This window comes from Callithrix jacchus, chromosome 4 (genome assembly GCF_049354715.1).
Source record: "Callithrix jacchus isolate 240 chromosome 4, calJac240_pri, whole genome shotgun sequence".
Lineage (NCBI taxonomy): Eukaryota > Metazoa > Chordata > Mammalia > Primates > Cebidae > Callithrix > Callithrix jacchus.
The window spans coordinates 86,534,676-86,553,072 of record NC_133505.1 but is presented as its reverse complement, the minus strand read 5'-3'; the positions used below and the strand labels follow the sequence as shown (position 1 = coordinate 86,553,072).

The 18,397-nt window shown below is 35.3% G+C and overlaps 1 long non-coding RNA gene across 1 annotated transcript; it reads left to right on the top strand.

Moving 5' to 3' along the window:
• Positions 1-2,496: 2,496 nt before the first annotated feature.
• Positions 2,497-17,824, top strand: LOC144582340 (uncharacterized). Its single transcript, XR_013534848.1, has 2 exons — positions 2,497-12,010; positions 13,455-17,824. It is a non-coding gene; the product is annotated as an uncharacterized LOC144582340 (long non-coding RNA).
• Positions 17,825-18,397: the final 573 nt, after the last annotated feature.

Below are 18,397 nucleotides of genomic sequence, written 5' to 3'. Positions count from 1 at the left end.
ATTTTCTCTAATAAAAAGAGAAACATCATTTTGTAAAAAATCATATGCTTCTCATTGTATATGCCCTTCCAAATGTTCACTTCCCTCTCCTCCACCTGGTTCTATACCTTCAAAGATGTACTTTTGTGGATTATATAAAAATATGTCCCATACCCACTGGCTTCTCTTGATATCTGGAAGGCCAGCAGGAGATTAAAAGAGGGAGGAGAGTGAGGCTATGTTTGCCTTTGGCATCCTGCCTAAGCACTGGCATTGAGCTGGATGTGTCTGTCTATGGACCACCACTGCATCTCCCAAGGCTGCTCAGCTTCTATGACTGTCTTCTTCAGGGTCCCAAAAGCTTCACCCTTGCTTTTCCTCTTTGACCTAAGAGTGGTAAGAGAGCCTACATGACATTGCACTGGGTTACTGTGCTGCTTATGTTTTATAAACTTTACATATTTCTGAATAAATCCTTTGCAGATATTCTTCAAATTATCCTAGTGTGAGTGTACTACCTACTTCAGGTTGGAACTCTAACTGAGAGAATGTATGACTCAAATCAGACAAAATCGTTTTAACTGAAATATTCTGTGGCCTGTTCTACATAAGTGATCAGTGTTATCTAGAGTAGAGGTTATTTGTCCATCATGTAATTGATAAACCTTTCAAAGCACATGCACCAGGTTGGGAAATGTCAATTGAGTGGCTTCAGAGAGAGTTTTCACTAGCTTTTATTAAAAAGATTGTTCAAAAAATTTAGTAAACTCTTATTAAGAAATTTGGTAACATGCTTTGTATAATAATGAAGTTCTCTTTCATTAAAGGCATAAGCTGTTATGATGCACAACAAACTATTATCAGATTAGGCTTATTTTATGTCTCTTTATTAAGTTATTAAATTTTAAGATTTTACTCAGCTGTTCTCATGTCTAGTATTTACCAAAATTGGTCATTTAGTTAGTAAGTGTTCAATAACAATGGAACATTTTCCTGTGCTACATATAATTTGAAAAACTATGTCATTGTGGAATAGTCCTTGGGCATAAGCAGCTCTATACCAAGGCACTCAAAGATGCAAAGGAGTTATCTCATGCTATGAAGATTTAGATAATGACTGTAAATTATAGCAGGTATGTACAATCCTAATGCATTATGAGCAGAAGACCTAAACTGCATTCTGCCTTCTAAATAGGGCAATTACATTCAGTCCCCTAAGCTTCTTGGTAAGTAAGCTTATTTTGAATGTGCATAATATGGTGTGGCAGTCCAGAAATTATGTAAATGCCTAATTCTACTATGGTTTATCGAGATGTAGGTAGACAAAGAAGATTGGTTTTAAATTTTTATTGTTGTAAGTTTAAAATGACTACTTACCACCACTGATCTAAATACACAGTGACTCCCTGACTACATCGCAGTAAAGGGTTTCTTTTGAGTATCTTTTGAATAATCACAAGATACAGTTAGATATTTCTGTTTCTGATTTAATAGATTTGATACCTTGCACACACAACTGTTATGCCATTAGAAGGGAGATTATCACTTGTCCAAAAATGTACAAACTTCAGATAGTTAATAAGTCACTAGAAATGTAGTTTTTATTTATATCTAGTAAGCATCAAAGTTGTAACTCTGATTCTTATCCAAAATATTTCTTTTTTTTAAATTGTAACTAAAGCACAATAATAAAAACAGTGAGTATGTGATGACAAATGTGAGAAAAGGGAGAGGAAAGAGGAAAGGATAGGGAAAATACCTAATTGCTTATAATCTGCACTATTGGAGGAAATTTATAAATGAAAAACTATGAGAAAAACATAGTCTACTTTTCATAATACCTGAAAAACCTTCACTCCTATCCCTGCAACAATTTATTTCATTTTTTTCTCTATATACCCTCTACCTCATTAGATTTGTCAAGGATTCCAAAACTGAGACAGTATGATATAATAGTGGTAATATCTGTCAGGGGTCAAAAACAGTGGCAAGAGATCTGGCTCCTCCTTTGTGTGCACAGTTAAAAATAAGTTATATTTTTTGTGTAATTGAATTTTCCTTAAATATTAGTTATGAATGAACTCAGATGTCTTAAGGTACTTAGTAAAGGGTTAACCCTAATATGAAAGCTCAAAAAATATTAGTTTCGTTAATTCTATAAAGGTACTTTAAAGATCACTGAGTGGAATGACCTAATTTTTACAAAGCAAATGGGGATAGGGTGTTAAGAAATTGTGTTTGTTCTTTTTTCTCAAATTCTGCATATGATGTATTTCAATCGATTTTTTTTTAAAAAGTAAGGTTTTAATCATACAAAAGAGTTAGTCTTTTAATAACTAATGTGATTTATGTTTATCAAGTCTATAATTAAATTAGATTAGCATCTTTACATTCTCCAAGAAAAAACTATTCACTCAATGGTGTTATATTATGCATGCTTCTAAAAAGAATTTTAATAAGAGAAATGTAAAAGATGTATGATATAATAATTTAGACATATTTATAAATATTCTCACTTTTATTTGGTAGAAACAAGTTATAAATCTAAGTGTCAGTTTTAAGAACTTACTGTATGTACTTTTCCGTATTTGTATCAAGATGATATCTTGGTCCATGAAAATATCAGTGATTGACATTCTTTATAGTTTAAATTAAAATTGCTCACATTACAAAAAGATTAAAATCAGATGTTTGTCAAATTCAATTTTATGAGCTTTTATAAATATCATTGTCTTTTTAAACACATCTGGAGGTCACACATTTAGTAATTATATATTTTGCTATATATCACACATTTTGCTTAATAGTAGCTTCTTCCTAAGAAACTTGCAAAATGGGTTATAAAAGCTTCATCACAGTAACTAAAAATATATGCAGAGGCTAGGCACAGTGGCTCAGTCTGTAATCCCAGCACTCTGGGAGACTGAGGCAGGTAGATCACAAGGTTAAGAGGTCAAGACCATCCTGGCCAACATGGTGAAACATGGTATCTACTAAAAATACATAAATTAGCTGGGCATGGTGGTCTGTGCCTGTAGTACCAGCTACTTGTAAGGCTGAGGCAGGAGAATTGCTTGAATCCAGGAGATGGAGATTGCAGTGAGCCAAGATTGCATTACTGAGCTCCAGCATTATACATATTATACATATAAATATATATATTTATACGTATATATATATGCAGAAATGTTAAAATGTATTAATAATCACAAATATAATACGTTGGAATCTTAATTCTTGATTTAAGCTTTGGGTTTCTGGTTGTAATCCTAACTGACAGAATGTGTGATTTAAATTGTATAAAATAGTCTTAACTGAAGTTTTTTTGTGGCCTGCCCTGAATTTCCTATCTGAATTTATTTTTAATTTTCAACTATTTTAGTGGAGTCCTTAAAACCTTACAAAGCAAGAATCTAAAAATGTCACTATTTTTTATTTAATTCATGACATTTTCTAAGCTTGGAATTATTTCCCCTTTATTAATCGTTGGGATGAAGGCAGAGGAAATGTTTTTCTCTACCTTGTCTTACTTGCTCACTATAAGGTGCCTTACATTCAAGGTGAAATCAGTGGATACTTTATTTAAATGTTTGGTTCTGAATAAATAATTAAATATTATTGATAGAAACAAAAGACAACCAAGGGTCCACAGCAAAACCCTGTCTTTAAGCCTAAAATGGCCTGAAGCCTGAAAAACTGGACAGCTGGTCCTGGATGAAGCCTGCCCTTTGCCAGCTGGTTCTCTCTGAATAATGCCCACCTGCACATTGGGATGATGGGATGGAGCCTCAGGAGGTTCCTGCCATTTGCATGAGGGAGGAGCCTGGCCTCTTCATTTCCTGGGTGGTGACCTGGGGTTTAATCTGTGAGGTGGAAGACCTACTAACACAACTCTCTTTAGCTTTGCTGAGAGTTCCTCTTTCCTTTTTTCTGTTTTACTCAATAAATCCTACCTAGATACCCTTCAGTGCATCCATGTGCCTAAATTTTCCTGGTCATGAGACAAGAACCTAGTTTTGTCTACAACATTTTTGGTACCCAATATAAGGCCTTAGAGAGGGTGAGTGAAATGTGAACCCAAAACCTCTCACTTTAATTTCTGATGGCATTTTTCTTCTTTCTTGGGAGGACAGTAATGGCAGTAAAGATAGAATCTTCTTTAAAAAATATGGGAGGTGGTCAAAACCTACCCAAATGGCCACAGGTATGTGTGCAGGACACTGGGCAAGCATCAGCTCGCTGTCCCTCTTGCTTCCTGGTAAGAGAACATGGTTGTGTCTGCTGCTTGTGTGTATGGTTTCCAACAGCCATGCAGGACAGCCAGTGCACAGGCCAAGGCAGCCCTGGGGGCCCAGGCCCTGTGCAGCTGGCTGGCCAGACTCCCATCAGGTCTGAGCCAGGGGGAGAGGAACCCATTTGTATAAGAATAAGAACTTCCTTCCCAGGCATCTTTCCAATACTGCATTGTAGCCTTTTTCTTTTTTTTCTTTTCTCTACCTTGTCAGCAGTTAACTCTTATGCAAGAGATTTTTTTTTTTTTTACTTTTAGAAGACATATTATAAGACAGGAAAGATAAGTTTCACTGATTTTATTCTCTGTAAAGTTTTAATTAAGAAAAAAGATTTGTGAGGTTGCTCTCAAGCTGTAGCCAATCTGGTGTGCTTTGTATGACCTTGTGTATGGTCAGCAGCAAATTTTGCTGCAAGCTTCTATCTTGTGTTTTGCCCGTAGGAGCATGTCCTGCAGCCATGTGCCAATGTTTTATTCAAGGCTTCACCCCTTTACAATAGCACCTGGGTTCAATCCTGACTTAGAGAATGAGTACTTTTGAGTTGACATCTGTGTGACTTTTGCCATTTGCTGAGTCTCTTCCCCTCCATGAACAATTTCTATCCTTTTTCTTAAATCTTCCTTTCTCTGGGTTACCTTTAAAGATACCAAATTTTGTAAGAACTGCTTACCCCCTTAGAAAATACCTCATAAACTGGTAGTTAAATCATAAACTTAATTGAGGTTTGTTGGTTTCACTAGTGAGGTTCCTTTTAGTAAGGTTTGAAAGCTGGAAATCTTGGCCACTGGGCATAGCTAAAGTCAGGTAATAACAAATTTATAAGAATTTTCTTAAAGAGTGTTCAGCTTGACTAAAAGCGGATATCCAAGTTATAGGTATATTTAAAAAGACTTTATGCTTTTCTCTTCTGCAATCTTGTTTTCCTGGAAAAAGTTTTTTTTTTCTCAGTCAACGAATTCTTTTTCTCCATTTTGTTTTGCCATTCTTAATGCATACATGAGAGGTCAATAATCAAATTAGGAAATTAGCAAATGAAAAGTCGTATGACTGCTGGGTTTTCTTCTGCTTGTCTGTGTAGTTATATATGTGTCGTGTGTGATGTCTATAAAAAAGAGCTCTAGAATTGACTTGGTTATGCGGGCTCTCTTTTGGTTCCATATGAAGTTCATGGTGGTTTTTTCCAGTTCTGTGAAGAAAGTCATTGGTAGCTTGATGTGGATAGCGTTGATTCTGTAAATTACTTTGGGCAGTATAGCCATTACTGGGTATATATGCAAAGGAATATAAATCGTTCTACTATAAGGACACATGCACACAAATGTTTATTGCAGCACTGTTTACAATAGTAAAGACCTGTAACCAACCCAAATGCCCATCGATGATAGACTGGACTGGGAAAATGTGGCACATATACACCATGGAATATTATGCAGCAATCAAAAATGATGAGTTCATGTCCTTTGTAGGGACATGGATGAATCTGGAGAACATCATTCTCAGCAAACTGACACAAGAAAAGAAAATGAAATACCACATATTCTCACTCATAGGTGGGTGATGAAAAATGAGAACACATGGACACAGGGAAGGGAGTACTACACACTGGGATCTATTGGGGGGAATAGCGGAGGGACAGTGGTGGGGAGAACTGGGGAGGGATAGATGGAGAGAAATGCCAAATGTGGGTGAAGGGGAGGAAGGCAGCAAAACACACTGCCATGTGTGTACCTATGCAACTATCTTGCATGTTCTGCACATGTATCCCCAAACCTAAAATGCAATTAAAAAAAATAGCTCTAGGCTGGCTGTGGTGACTCATGCCTGTCATCCCAGCACTTTGGAAGGACAAGGCAGGCAGGTAACTTGAGGTCAGGAGTTCAAGACCGCCTTGGGCAACATGATGAAACCCTGTCTCTACTAAAAAATACAAAAATTAGCTGGGCATGGTGACAAGCACCTGTAATCCCAGCTTCTCAGGAGGCTGAGGGAGGAGAATTGCTTGAACTTGGGAAGTGGAGGTTGCAGTGAGTTGAAATCATGCTACTACACTTTAGCCTAGGAAACAGAGTGAGACTCCATCTAAAAATAATAATAATAATAATTGGCCTAAAGAAAAACAACCACTTGGATCAAATGTTTTGAAAGGAATAATGAATGCTGTGATACCTTTTAGTTCATGTGACTTTAACCTTTGAGAAATAAAAGCAGCCTTTAAGATTATTGGCAAAATGCAGATATCATCAAAATGTAAAGTTTTACCTAGGGTTAACTGATTGTCTTGAATTTAATAACATGAAGCTAAAGGTCTAAATAAAGAGTGGAAGTTTTGTAAAAATCAGTCTTGTAAAAATTCCATGTGTGAACATATTAACTAAAATCAAAAGGGTATTACATGGTTTTCTCTCAATTGAACATTGAAATAAAAGTTCAACGTTTTTTCAAGGTATTCTTAAGGCACTATTCTGCTCTTTAGCAAAATTTCTAAAAGGTTATAAAAGGGTTTAGCTTTTTAAAATTTCTCTGTCATCATTTTGGAAAAATAAATAACTTAGGGTAATCTGGAATTCTATTTCATAACATCAAGTGCTATAAACCTCTAACATTTGACAGGATTCCCAATATCAAACTTCAGTTTCAAAATTGTCTTTCTTGATGCCTCACTTTTGGATAGTACAAAAGGCTCCTAGAGTATCCAAAAGAGAGGTAAACAAGATTATTTGACATGTTTGGTTACGTGAGATTGCCAACATAGTGTTCAATCTTCTTTAGGTTATATTTTGGTAAACAATACTAATATATGTTCCAAAATTGTATGGTATTTCTAAAATTCTAATGTCTGAAATGTATGCTATCAATCATAATTAAAGTTGTTGTGTTACATTATTAATTTATTATAAACCACAGAGATAACCATTTTGGGCAATTTTGTTTCTAACTGTAACTATCCTGGACATTTTGTTCATCACATGCAATTGTCTTGTTTTGATCCTTTTCATAATATGGTTTATAATCTGCTATAGAATTCTGACAGGTGGTCTCAAATACAAGTTTCTAATAACTTTGGAGATGGTGATGTTGGAATGAAGAAAAAATGTATGGAACTTATGAAGAGCTAAAGTGTTCACAAGTATCAAGCAAAATAAGAGTTAACTAAATGGATTAAACTCATAGAAAACTGAAGCAATCTTTTTGACTCTTGCTTCAAATATTGCTGATCCTAGTTTTATTTTTCAGAGTCAAGGAAACTTATTCTAAATTATTTATGAACTTTAATAATTGAGTAACTTATACACCTGTGAACAAAATTTGGAGCATATGTGTCTCGCTTGCTCTCTGTTTGGCTTCCGCAGAATTTTGAAACTATTTGTGAGTATTCTTAACTTATGGCAGTATAGTTGTTTGTATCAGTGCAATAAGAATCCATTTTCTTTTGCAACAGAGTGCAATTGGAGAAACTGGTTGTTTTACCAAGGCTTTGACTGAAAGGGTGTGCTTTCTTTTAAGGATTCATACTTGACTTGCAGAGCTGATAAAAGCCCTTTAGGAAAACTGGCCACATATGCTTGCCTAAGCAGTCCCTAAACAGGGTACCTGACATGTGGTAAGTCCACAGGCACTTCAGGTTTATCTTGAGACCTTAAGAGAAGAGGATTACCTAACTCACAGTTATTTGAGGGTACTTCCTTATGGATCAGAGTTCCATAAAAGACAATTCAAAAGACCTAGGTAGAAATCACTATTCTTGCTGTACTTTATGCAAATAACCAGACAAAGTATAAGAATAGAGTCTATTTTGCAAACAACCCAGTCTTATTATCATTTGTTTTGTAACAAAAATGAGGACTGGAGTGAGAGAAATTATGTTTCAGAACTTATCATACATTCATCATTAAATTCTACACTCATTTGTTGCTTTCAAGTTTTTGCCTACATTTTAGACTAACCCTGCTTGTTTCTGTGAACCAACCAGCAATCTCTGACTGCAGCTCAGAAAGAACAAGAGGGTTGAGTGATATAAAAACATAGATTGATATTCTAGTTCTAAGCAATTATTCTGCAAATCCTGTCAGGTAATGGGAATAAATAGGGTGCCCATTACCCAGAGGTTTCTTTTTTTGGAAAGTAAAACCAAGGGAGCTAATCAAAGCCAAGCTCTAGATACTCAAATCTTAGCAAGCATAACTATAACCACCAGTTATCTGGGGATGTCACAAGACATCTTTTCTCTCCCTTGTTGGAGAGCGACTTAATTCCACAGCTTCATCTTCACATTCGGTTTATGATAAGGAGTCCATATAAACTGCCCAAGACAAATATGTGTCTAAAACTCAATTCCAAGCCTCAGGTCAAAGCCCTAGGAAAGATAACTAGATCCGAGGGATCCAGAGGCTGATGAATACTAAAGTTAAAAGACACAGTACAGGTAAGCATGATTGATTCCTGCTAATTAAGCCAAGCTTTTATTTCATGGATAGCCATGCCATAAATGAGATCTAGGGGAGCATTGGAGATAGAGCATACAGTCTAGGGAAGCAGGGAGCTGTCTACTGACAGCAGAGGAGATAGAGCACCCATGGGTCAGAATGGATACTGCCACCCTCTAGGCTCCCTTGTTAACTTGGGTGAAAGTTGCTTTGACACTCATGGGTGGTATCTTGTAGTTACTGGGACTCAGGGATACAAGGATGGAGGAGAAAAAGAGAAACACCTTACTTTCCCTTTTCACTCACCTCAGGTATTTGCTAGGAAGAGAAAGGAATCAGGGATGCCTGCTCCCCTCTTTCTAGATGAGTAGCCATTCATCTTCTGTCTGTATCCTTTTTGGGTCATCCCAAACCTCTAGGACTCATTTGAAAAAGTACCTTCTTTTGTTCTTTTTCCTCCTTGGTCCCCTTGTATTGGTGTGTTTTGACACAGCTGATAAAGACATACCCAAGACTGGGCAATTTAAAAAGGAAAGAGGTTTAATCGACTCACAGTTCCACGTGTCTGGGGAGGCCTCACAATTATGGCAGAAGGTGAAAGCCATATCTCACATGGTGGCAGAAAGAGAGGAGAACTTTTGCAGGGCAATTCCCCATTATAAAACTATCAGATTTCATGAGACTTGTTCACTATCATGAGAATAACATGAAAAAACTTGCCCCAACTGTCCCATCACCTCCCACTGGCTCCCTCTCACAACATGTGGGAATTGTGCGAGCTATAATTCAAGATGAGATTTGGATGGGGACACAGCGAAACCATAACAGCTGTCTTCACTGATAAGTAATTGTGTCTTCATACAATGGGACACTTCTCTCGGATGCATTTTTCAAACTTGGAAAAGTTAATTCCCCAAACCTTAAACTGATTGGCTTAGGATTGGGCTTGGGGCGAGGGAACCCAAAAGCCTGACATGTTGGCAAATGGTAAAAGGTTGGTTTTGCCAGCCAAACTGGAGAAAGGCCTTGGGGTTTTCTAGCTGTCCTTACTTGCCCCACTCCTCCCTCCCCACCACCTTGTTTTGTCTTAATTCATGTTTTCTAATAACCTGGATTGTCTCTTCTCAGCTTCAGGCCATCAAGCTCCAAATGGTCATGCAACCAGAGCCTCAAAGAATGGTCCCTTTTCCCAGGAACCCTTAGATAGGCTCCGAAGTAGATCTGACTGCTGTTTTCCCAAAACAGTGCCCCCAGTCAGCAGGATGCCATTAAAATCAGTCTTCATCCTTGTTCTAACCTTATTCTTATTCTAAAGGCAGTTAGATGTTATTTCAGAGCAAAGAATGATAAGAGACCGGAGACAGCCAATGGTCCCTGGTGAAACTCTGCCTTCAAGCCTAAAACCTACTGAAGGGTGAAAAACCAGACTGCTGGTCATAGATGAAACTGGCCCTTACCCTGCTGAAATAATGCCTACCTATGCACTGGGAGGACAAAGTGAAGCCTTGGGAAGTTTGTACTCTTTGCAGCGGGGAGGAGCTTGGCCTCTTCAGTTCCTCAGTGGTGACCTGGGATGCAATCTGTGAGGCAAGGGACCTGCTAGCATGACTTTCTCTAGTTTTGCTGAGAGTTGCTTTTTCCTTTTCTCTTTTTTACTCCAGAAACCCTGCCCTAGTCACCCTACAATATATGACGTGCCTAAATTTTCCTGGTTGTGTGATAGAAACCCAGTTTTTCCTACGAAACTATAAACTCGTACAAATTGAATAAAATAAATATATTCAATGAATCATATAAAGTTTTTAAAATGAACTTTGAGACTATGATCACAGAGTATCTGATGTCAAGGTTCTGAGGGTTTAGATACTGGTGTTGATGCTACTTGAAACCAAGCATTATGCTTGAGCATTTGAGGAAAGAACGGTATTGAAGTTTTCCCATGCAGGCTATAATGCAGCATCTTTCGGAAAATCTTTGAGCAATCTATAGTTACCTTTCCCACACTCTCTCAAAATGTCTTCTAAAAATATTCTTTCTCTCTAAGGTATTTCAACATACACTAAAACTACATGCAGCTGCATGAGGCTTTCATTATTAGACACACTTCTTTGTCTTTACCACTTTGAAATTGTGGTTCATTGATTATTTCTCAGCACTCTGGAAATTAGATAGAACAAGAAATTATTCTTTCTCTGTATTTTTAAATAACAACTTTCAACCTCCTTCAACATATTTCAAATTATACTCTTCTGAGTCCCTGGATCATTCCAGATTACCTATTTTGGAAAAGAGTCTTATGTCAGCCTTTGGTTTAAAATATGCTACCCCAAAGCTTATACAGGCATGACCTGACCTGACCAGAGTGTGATCATCACTTTGTTCTGGAAAACATTTGCTTATGTACAACAAACTTTATTACAGGCTGAAAAGTGGAAAGTTCTAAATGAGGCATTGCGGGAAGGAAAATAGAGTTTGTAAATTACAAATTACTTTTAAAAAGCAGAATGATACAAATGATTGGCACAAATAACATGCATTATCACAGCAGAGAGAGCTAGCTTTTGTGTTTGGCCTTGAGAAATATTTTAAAGTAAAGAAGAGAAAAAAACTCTTTTAGCTGAGGGACTAGCAAATGGAATGGGAATAAAATGAAAAGGCCTAACCTATTCTGGGATTGAGTAGTGGTGGTGTCAATTTAGGATGGCTGGTGATACATGGAAGACAAGGAGGCTGTAAAGGCAATTAGAATCAAATTATGAAGAACCCTGAGTACCATAATGAAAAGAATATTGCGTTTAAGGAGTGGGAGAGAAATTTTTAAGAAGGATAATCTTGGTGTCAGCCAGTACAATATGCAATTCTCTGACATTGAATTTACTGTTAACGCAACTTTTAATTAAATGGTGTTTTCCAATTTCTTATTTGCATGGTTGCATATAGCACCTAGATCAGGAAAGCAACACAATCCTGATGGGCTCCATCTTTTTAAGGAAACCCATTGTTACAATCTGGCAGGAACTGTGAGTATCCTAACACTGACATTCCAGCTCTCCTCCCCATATTTGAAACCAGACATGAATTTGGCAAGCAACTATTCTAATAATGTACATAATTATTTTATCATATTTCTTCTAAATTAAAAATTAAAACAGTGACATTATGCTTCTTAGCAGGTCATATACCAGAAGAACTACTGCTGCTCTCAGCAGAAGGAAACAACATGGACTGAAGCCACTTCCTGCTCCTGACTAACTGTATGGACATGGGCAAGCTGTGTGATCTCTGTGAACCTCCTAGTCTTCATTTCTAAAATGGGTGAGGATAACGACACCAAAATGATAGGATTACGTTGAGAATTACAAACAATAATATATATTTTGTTAGCTGATAGTGACTTAAGTTGAGCATTCAACTTATGATTTATGTATTGTTATGTCTATTAATAATATTAGTAACAAGTTTATTTTCTTATAAAAGAATTTTATAGAACAGTGTAAGCTTGCCCTGAAAGGTGCAACAGTTGAAATATTACTTTTATTTTAAGTAATGTATTCAGTCCTCTCAATACATTGTTGAAAAGGTAGGATATTAACTATCATTTATCCTAGAAGGAAACTTTTGTTAATGAATGTGTCAATCTTGATTTGGAGTCTTAAGATTCCAAATTATACTGCTTATTAAGAGAGGCCCCTGCTGCTGAGAATTTACTTCTCTTAGGGACTTGTTTGATTTGAAATAATATAATCCCACCACCATATTTGCATGCTCTGGGCTTACCATAGTATTTTCCTTTTAGGATCCCTTCTCAGTAATCAGTTACTTGAAGGTCATAGGAATAGTACTCACCCCTGGAACTAGAAGCCCATACCTATTAGATGTATTCAACATCTTCACTATTCTTTAGAAAATTCTTAAGCTTCTTTCAATACAAAGTATATTTGAATGCAAAATTGATGAGCATGAAGTTTGTTTGGTTTTTCTAGTGATATGAATTATTTATCAACTTTTAAAGGTCAAAGATGTTTGTTTTCTGTTTCTTCCAAAAATGGCAATGTTCTCTACAGGAAAAGGAAGAAGACATATTTAGAAATGTCTCTGTATATTATTGGTTATATATATATATTACGTAGCCTTAGTAACAGATCAGTTAAGTTCTGTTACAGTCACAAGTTTAAAAAAACACAATTGTGTTCAATATTATAATTAATCCTGCATTGATGCTAAGCAAGAAATCAAAACTAGCTTCTAGTAATGATATAGCCTTTTTATTTAGTCACTTTTCCAGGGTTCCCTTATATCTAGTGATTCTAAATCTGAGTAATTAAATAAAAATGAGCCATATTCTCTCCTTTGGGGATAATGCTTTAGCTATATTTTCAGTCAGTACTTCAAGTTTTCATCAACAATATGACAAAAGTAAAATATAGGATTTCTCCTTTAATCTTTCATGCACATACAATCCAATTGAATCTTCCAGAGACCCACTCCTTTGTTGAGAGTTGTTTTCCCATTTTATTGAAAAACCTTCACTGAGTACATATTTCCCACAAAATATACGTGAAATGCCTTAGTCTCACATACAAGGCTTTGACTATCAGTATAAAAACTGCTTTCCTATTTTTATTTCTAACCATGAACCATACCTTTTGGGCACACTGTGTTGGGCTTCATTTTCCAAAAGTACTTTTTACTTTCATCTACTCTTTAGTTTGCGTCATTTCTTCTAGGGGAAATGGAATCTCTCCCTTTTCTCTTTCAGTTAATATACCTTGACCTTGCTCGGAATGCTACCATGGATCTTGAAGTGTGTGGTGATGTTTGAAAAGTTGGTAAGTACATCACTTGGAGAAATTCTGAGTTATTGAGTTCTTGTGTTTCAGATTGGCAACAAATATGAATTTTCTAGTTGTGTCTGGTTGCACAATAACAATAAAGTAAGTTTCCTCCTATCTCTTAAAGAATACAAAGTTTGTATGTGTTGCAACCCAACTATAATTTAGTTTTTTTTTTTTTACTTCTGTTTCTTTGATCATTCTGTCTAAGTTCAAAGTTCTCTCGTTTTAAAAGTGACACATTTTCATTTGAAACAAGAGCTCACTAGAGGTAAAATCTAGTGGAAAAATCATGCCTCATTCTGAGCCTGATTTGTCACCATCACATCATCTGTCTCTAATATCTTGCTGGATTGATTAGCAGATGAAATTTGTCACAAATTTGCTGAAATATTCTACTTTTGCTTTTGAAAAATCCAACGTTGAATAGTTCCAGTGAGAACTGACACTCCTCATTTCAGATCTGGGACAATCTTTCTTTAATCTTGCCACTCAGCATTATTACTTCTGTATTTATTTAGAGCATTCTTGCTAAGGGAATCATTTCATTTTCATTTTAGTTTAACTTATTAGGTTATACTTTAAAAATAAAAGTCTGAGTTAAGAATGAACCATCTAACAAACAGTGAATAGAAGGCCAGATGCCTGGAGGCTCCTTCAGTCACCAGAATGTTAAGGAATTTGTTTCATGGGATGCATTTTTACTACAGTACTCTAAATTCCATAAAGTATTGAAAGCAAAGAATTTTGTGTTTTTAATGTAATGGTTTTAAGATATAGATTGATCTATAAATAAAAGAATAAAGGTGAAAAATTAAGTTACCTCACAAGACCCCCACAGCTACAAAAAAAAATAGCAGTTGGGCTACAATGTTGCTTCTTTAATCCTCAACATCTGCAGATACTTATCAGTACAACTGGCATGTTGCTATGTCCTAAATACCACACTAATGCCATATAATTATATTGTGACATATAATATTATAGTGTTACAAAAGAAGACAAGTTAGAGGACTTCCATTTTTTCTCAATTACCTTGGGATATGGTTTAGCAACATTAAATTGATTTTAAATTTTCTTGAGCTTATGAATATTCCATAAACCATCTGTTATGTACAATAACCATTCACATATTTAGAGCCATAAAGTCAATTTATAAGTGATATGCAGAGTGAACTAACTTTGTAATAAAAAATATATTCCAGGGACATAAATGTAGTTTATTATGTTTTATAAATCTTCAGAAGCCACTAACATTGTATGTTGATAAGAAAAAGCTTATGTGTATTCTAGCATTGTGTATATTGAAATGAGATTACCATTTAACTTTATAATTAAAATGATGCAAGCAGCTTGGAAATGTCTTTTTTTTTTTTTTTAGCTTAAAACATTTTACATGTGTCAAAGGCTACTTCTTTAAACTTGACTACCACAGATTTTCTATAGAGCCTGGCAAATTCTTGCAATATAACAATAGTCTTCTGTGGTATGGCTTTTTTTCTTATTTAATATAATAATTGTCTTCCTGGAGCATTTTTGTAACTGTGTAATAACAGTGTTGTCAGCAGAAGTAATATATAAAGTATCTAATAAATAGATAAGTCATGGAACCTAAGCAATCACCCTGGATTCATTGCCTAGTCTTTAAGATGCCATGGTTAATCAGAACAATTGCTAACACAAAAAAACCAATGTGTTAAATAAGGTGTGTTCTGGTTGCATGTTATCCCTGCCCTGAAGTGATTGCTCTCTACTGTAATTTGGGTCCTAGAAGCACAATAACAATAAAATAAGTTTCCTCCTATCTCTTAAAGAGTACAAAGTTTGTATGTGTTGGAACCCAACTATAATTTAGTTTTTTTTTTTTTACTTCTGTTTCTTTGATTCATTCTGTCTATATTCAGGGCAGCTCTTGACTAATTTTCAGGTCTTTTCACATTAAGCGACTGTGATTTATAGTCTAGAAAACAACATTTTTCATCAGCTTGCACTGTATTTGTGGTCTTCTGTTGCCTGGGCTATGAAGATATTGTCATGTAGGATATCATAAAATCAAGGCCCCTGACCCAGCTCTGCTGCTAGAAAATGTGCTCTCAGATTAATTTTGGACTTCAGTTTGTTTGCAAAATGTATAATTTCAAATTGTTCTGTAAATATTCATGTGACAAAATTCATTGATTGAAAATAGGTTTGAATAAAGATAGCTATTTCTAGATGTTATAGTCAGACTTTCAGTATGAAAAAAAGCACTTATTTTTGTGCTATTCTAAGGTCAATCATATAGAATTTTTAGTCATGGGCTGGAAATTCTCTGAGGGTGTTAACTAACTTCAAACTTACACTCATCAAATTCCACCCTCCCTGGAGATTAGTGGGCCTTGTCTCACCATTTAGATATTAACTTTTCAATTCCATCAGCCAGTAAAAGGTGGTTGAATAGTCAAAGACGCATGATATGGTTTGGCTTTGTGTCCCCACCTGAATCTCATCTTGAATTGTAATTGTGGAGGGAAGGAACTGATGGGAGGTGAATGGAAACAGGTGGTTTCCCCCATGCTGTTCTCGTGATAGTGAGTGAGTTCTCACAAGATCTGATGGTTTTTTAAGGGGCTCTTCCCACTTTGCTCACTCTTGCTTGCTCCTGCCATCTCGTGGAGAGCGTGCCTACTTTCCCTTCCTCCATGACTGTCAGTTTCCTGAGACCTTCTGAGCCAAGCAGAACTGTGAGTCAATTAAATTTTTTTTTAAATAAATTATGCTATCTTAGGACAGTTCTTTACAGCAGCATGAAAACGAATTAATACAGCACAGTAAGCAATTAAAAACATCTGTCATGTGTCACAATACAATCTTCCCTTTTTTTAATTGTGATAATTTCTCATGTTAATTTGAAATGCATTTTTGTACTACCAACAGAAGGTGTTATTATATAAGTATTTTAATGATATTAATATGATTTCAGAAGACTATCCTGAGGAAACAACTATTTGAAAATAATCTAGTGTACTAGTTATACAAAAACAATAATGCAAACTACAAATGAGTTTTGTCTGCCCATTTAATTGTAACTGGTAATTCCAGTAGGCTTTAAGGATTAATGAACATTTAGCTACCAATTAAGGCAGTGGCTTTTAAATGCAGTTTTGAAAAAATTAACTTGGGAAAGTAAAAAAATACTGATTTTTTTTTTTTTGCTATAATGAAAACAAATCATTCAGAATTTTTTGAAACAATTAATTCACAACAAAAACAAAAATATTCAGAATTTTTTGAAACAATTTATTCATAATTTCTTGAAACATTTAGAGTGCTATGCATACCTAAAATAAAGTTGCATTTATTCGAACTATTGTGTGATTACACATATTACAGCAGTGATTACCAAAGCTTACTGCACATTTCAATCACCTGGGCAACGTTTAAAAACTACTCATACTTGGGTTGCCTCCCACACATTTTTATTTAATTAATTTCAGGCACAATATGGGTATTGGGCTTTTTAAAGTTCCCCAGGTGATACTAATGTCAATCTGGAATCCATTACATTAAAGAATGCCTCTCTTATATTAATATATGTTGCTGTTTTATAATAATTGCATATTTAAAAAAATGAAAGTTTAAATAATAGCTATTCTGAGATCATTGAAAAGAAACCGAAATATAAGATGTTCAGAATTCAGTATTCTGGCTTTATTGACCTCAAATATTGCTCCAGGTATGATGCATAAAGTACTGTGTTTTCAGAAACCTATTTTTTTCTATGTATAAGGCATTTTTATTTTAAAGAGCTTTTTAGCACATTTGTGATATAAATTATGCAGAAATATGGGAATATTGGTTGTTGTCAATGTTAAAAACAGATATACTGCCTAATTTTTATTGCCAGTTCATCTGGATTATTATTTTCACTTGCTTGATTTTCAATTTCAAGAGTAGATTCAGATTTTCTAATGCCAGTGGATGTTCCTTTTCAAAAAGCGTTTTGGCTTTATTTTTTTTAACAACTCCAATTCTGTTCAGAAATGGAAAAAACAGTTTTTCAATTGTTTTCTCTGTCGGCGACTTTGATCAGTAGGTAGTACAATGCATTGCCGCATATTTTGGGATGTTTTTGGAAGGTGATTTATACTTTCAGAGGTTTCGCTTTGGTTTGCTTTGTTTGAGTAAACCTGTGCTGGGCATGTGAAAGAATGGAGTGATTCAGGTAAACTACTCTTTTCGTTGTGAAAATAGATTTCTGTTCTTGACACCAAAGCTAACTTTCCAGTGATGGAACACAATGGATAAAATTGAAAAAGCTGTAATAATTAGATTATTATTGTATTTTACAGGTGGTATATTATATTTACTATCTGTGTAATTACAATAGCAAAGGAGGGGCTTTGATGTCATTGGCAATAAATGTGGCTGAGAATACATAGCAATAAAGTGCACATATGTTGTCAGCATAACAGGTACTTGCCAGGGCCTGCATCTTTAATACTATCGGTATTTTCAGAATAAGAATTTCTCCTCATATTTGGTAAAATGTGATTCCCAATGTTTTAGAATACTTGAATAATTTGGATTTGGTATAGTTTCTAGATGAGAAAACAGATTGGGAGTTATTAATTTGTAAGCCCTGGAAAAATAGCCTCAGCAAGAGCCTGATATCCTGTCACTTACTGCTTCCTGCTACTAATCCAATAATGGCTGGTTGTTGGATCCTGAAGGAAAGCTTGCATATACTGTAGCTGAGATTTTTTAAATTGAAATGCCTTAGTAGATAGAAGCTAGGGAAAAAAAGATATTTGGGAAAAAAGTCTTGTACTGCTAGTGGAATCTGAGACAAAGCTTATAGACAAATCCATTGTATCAATGTAACAAGGAG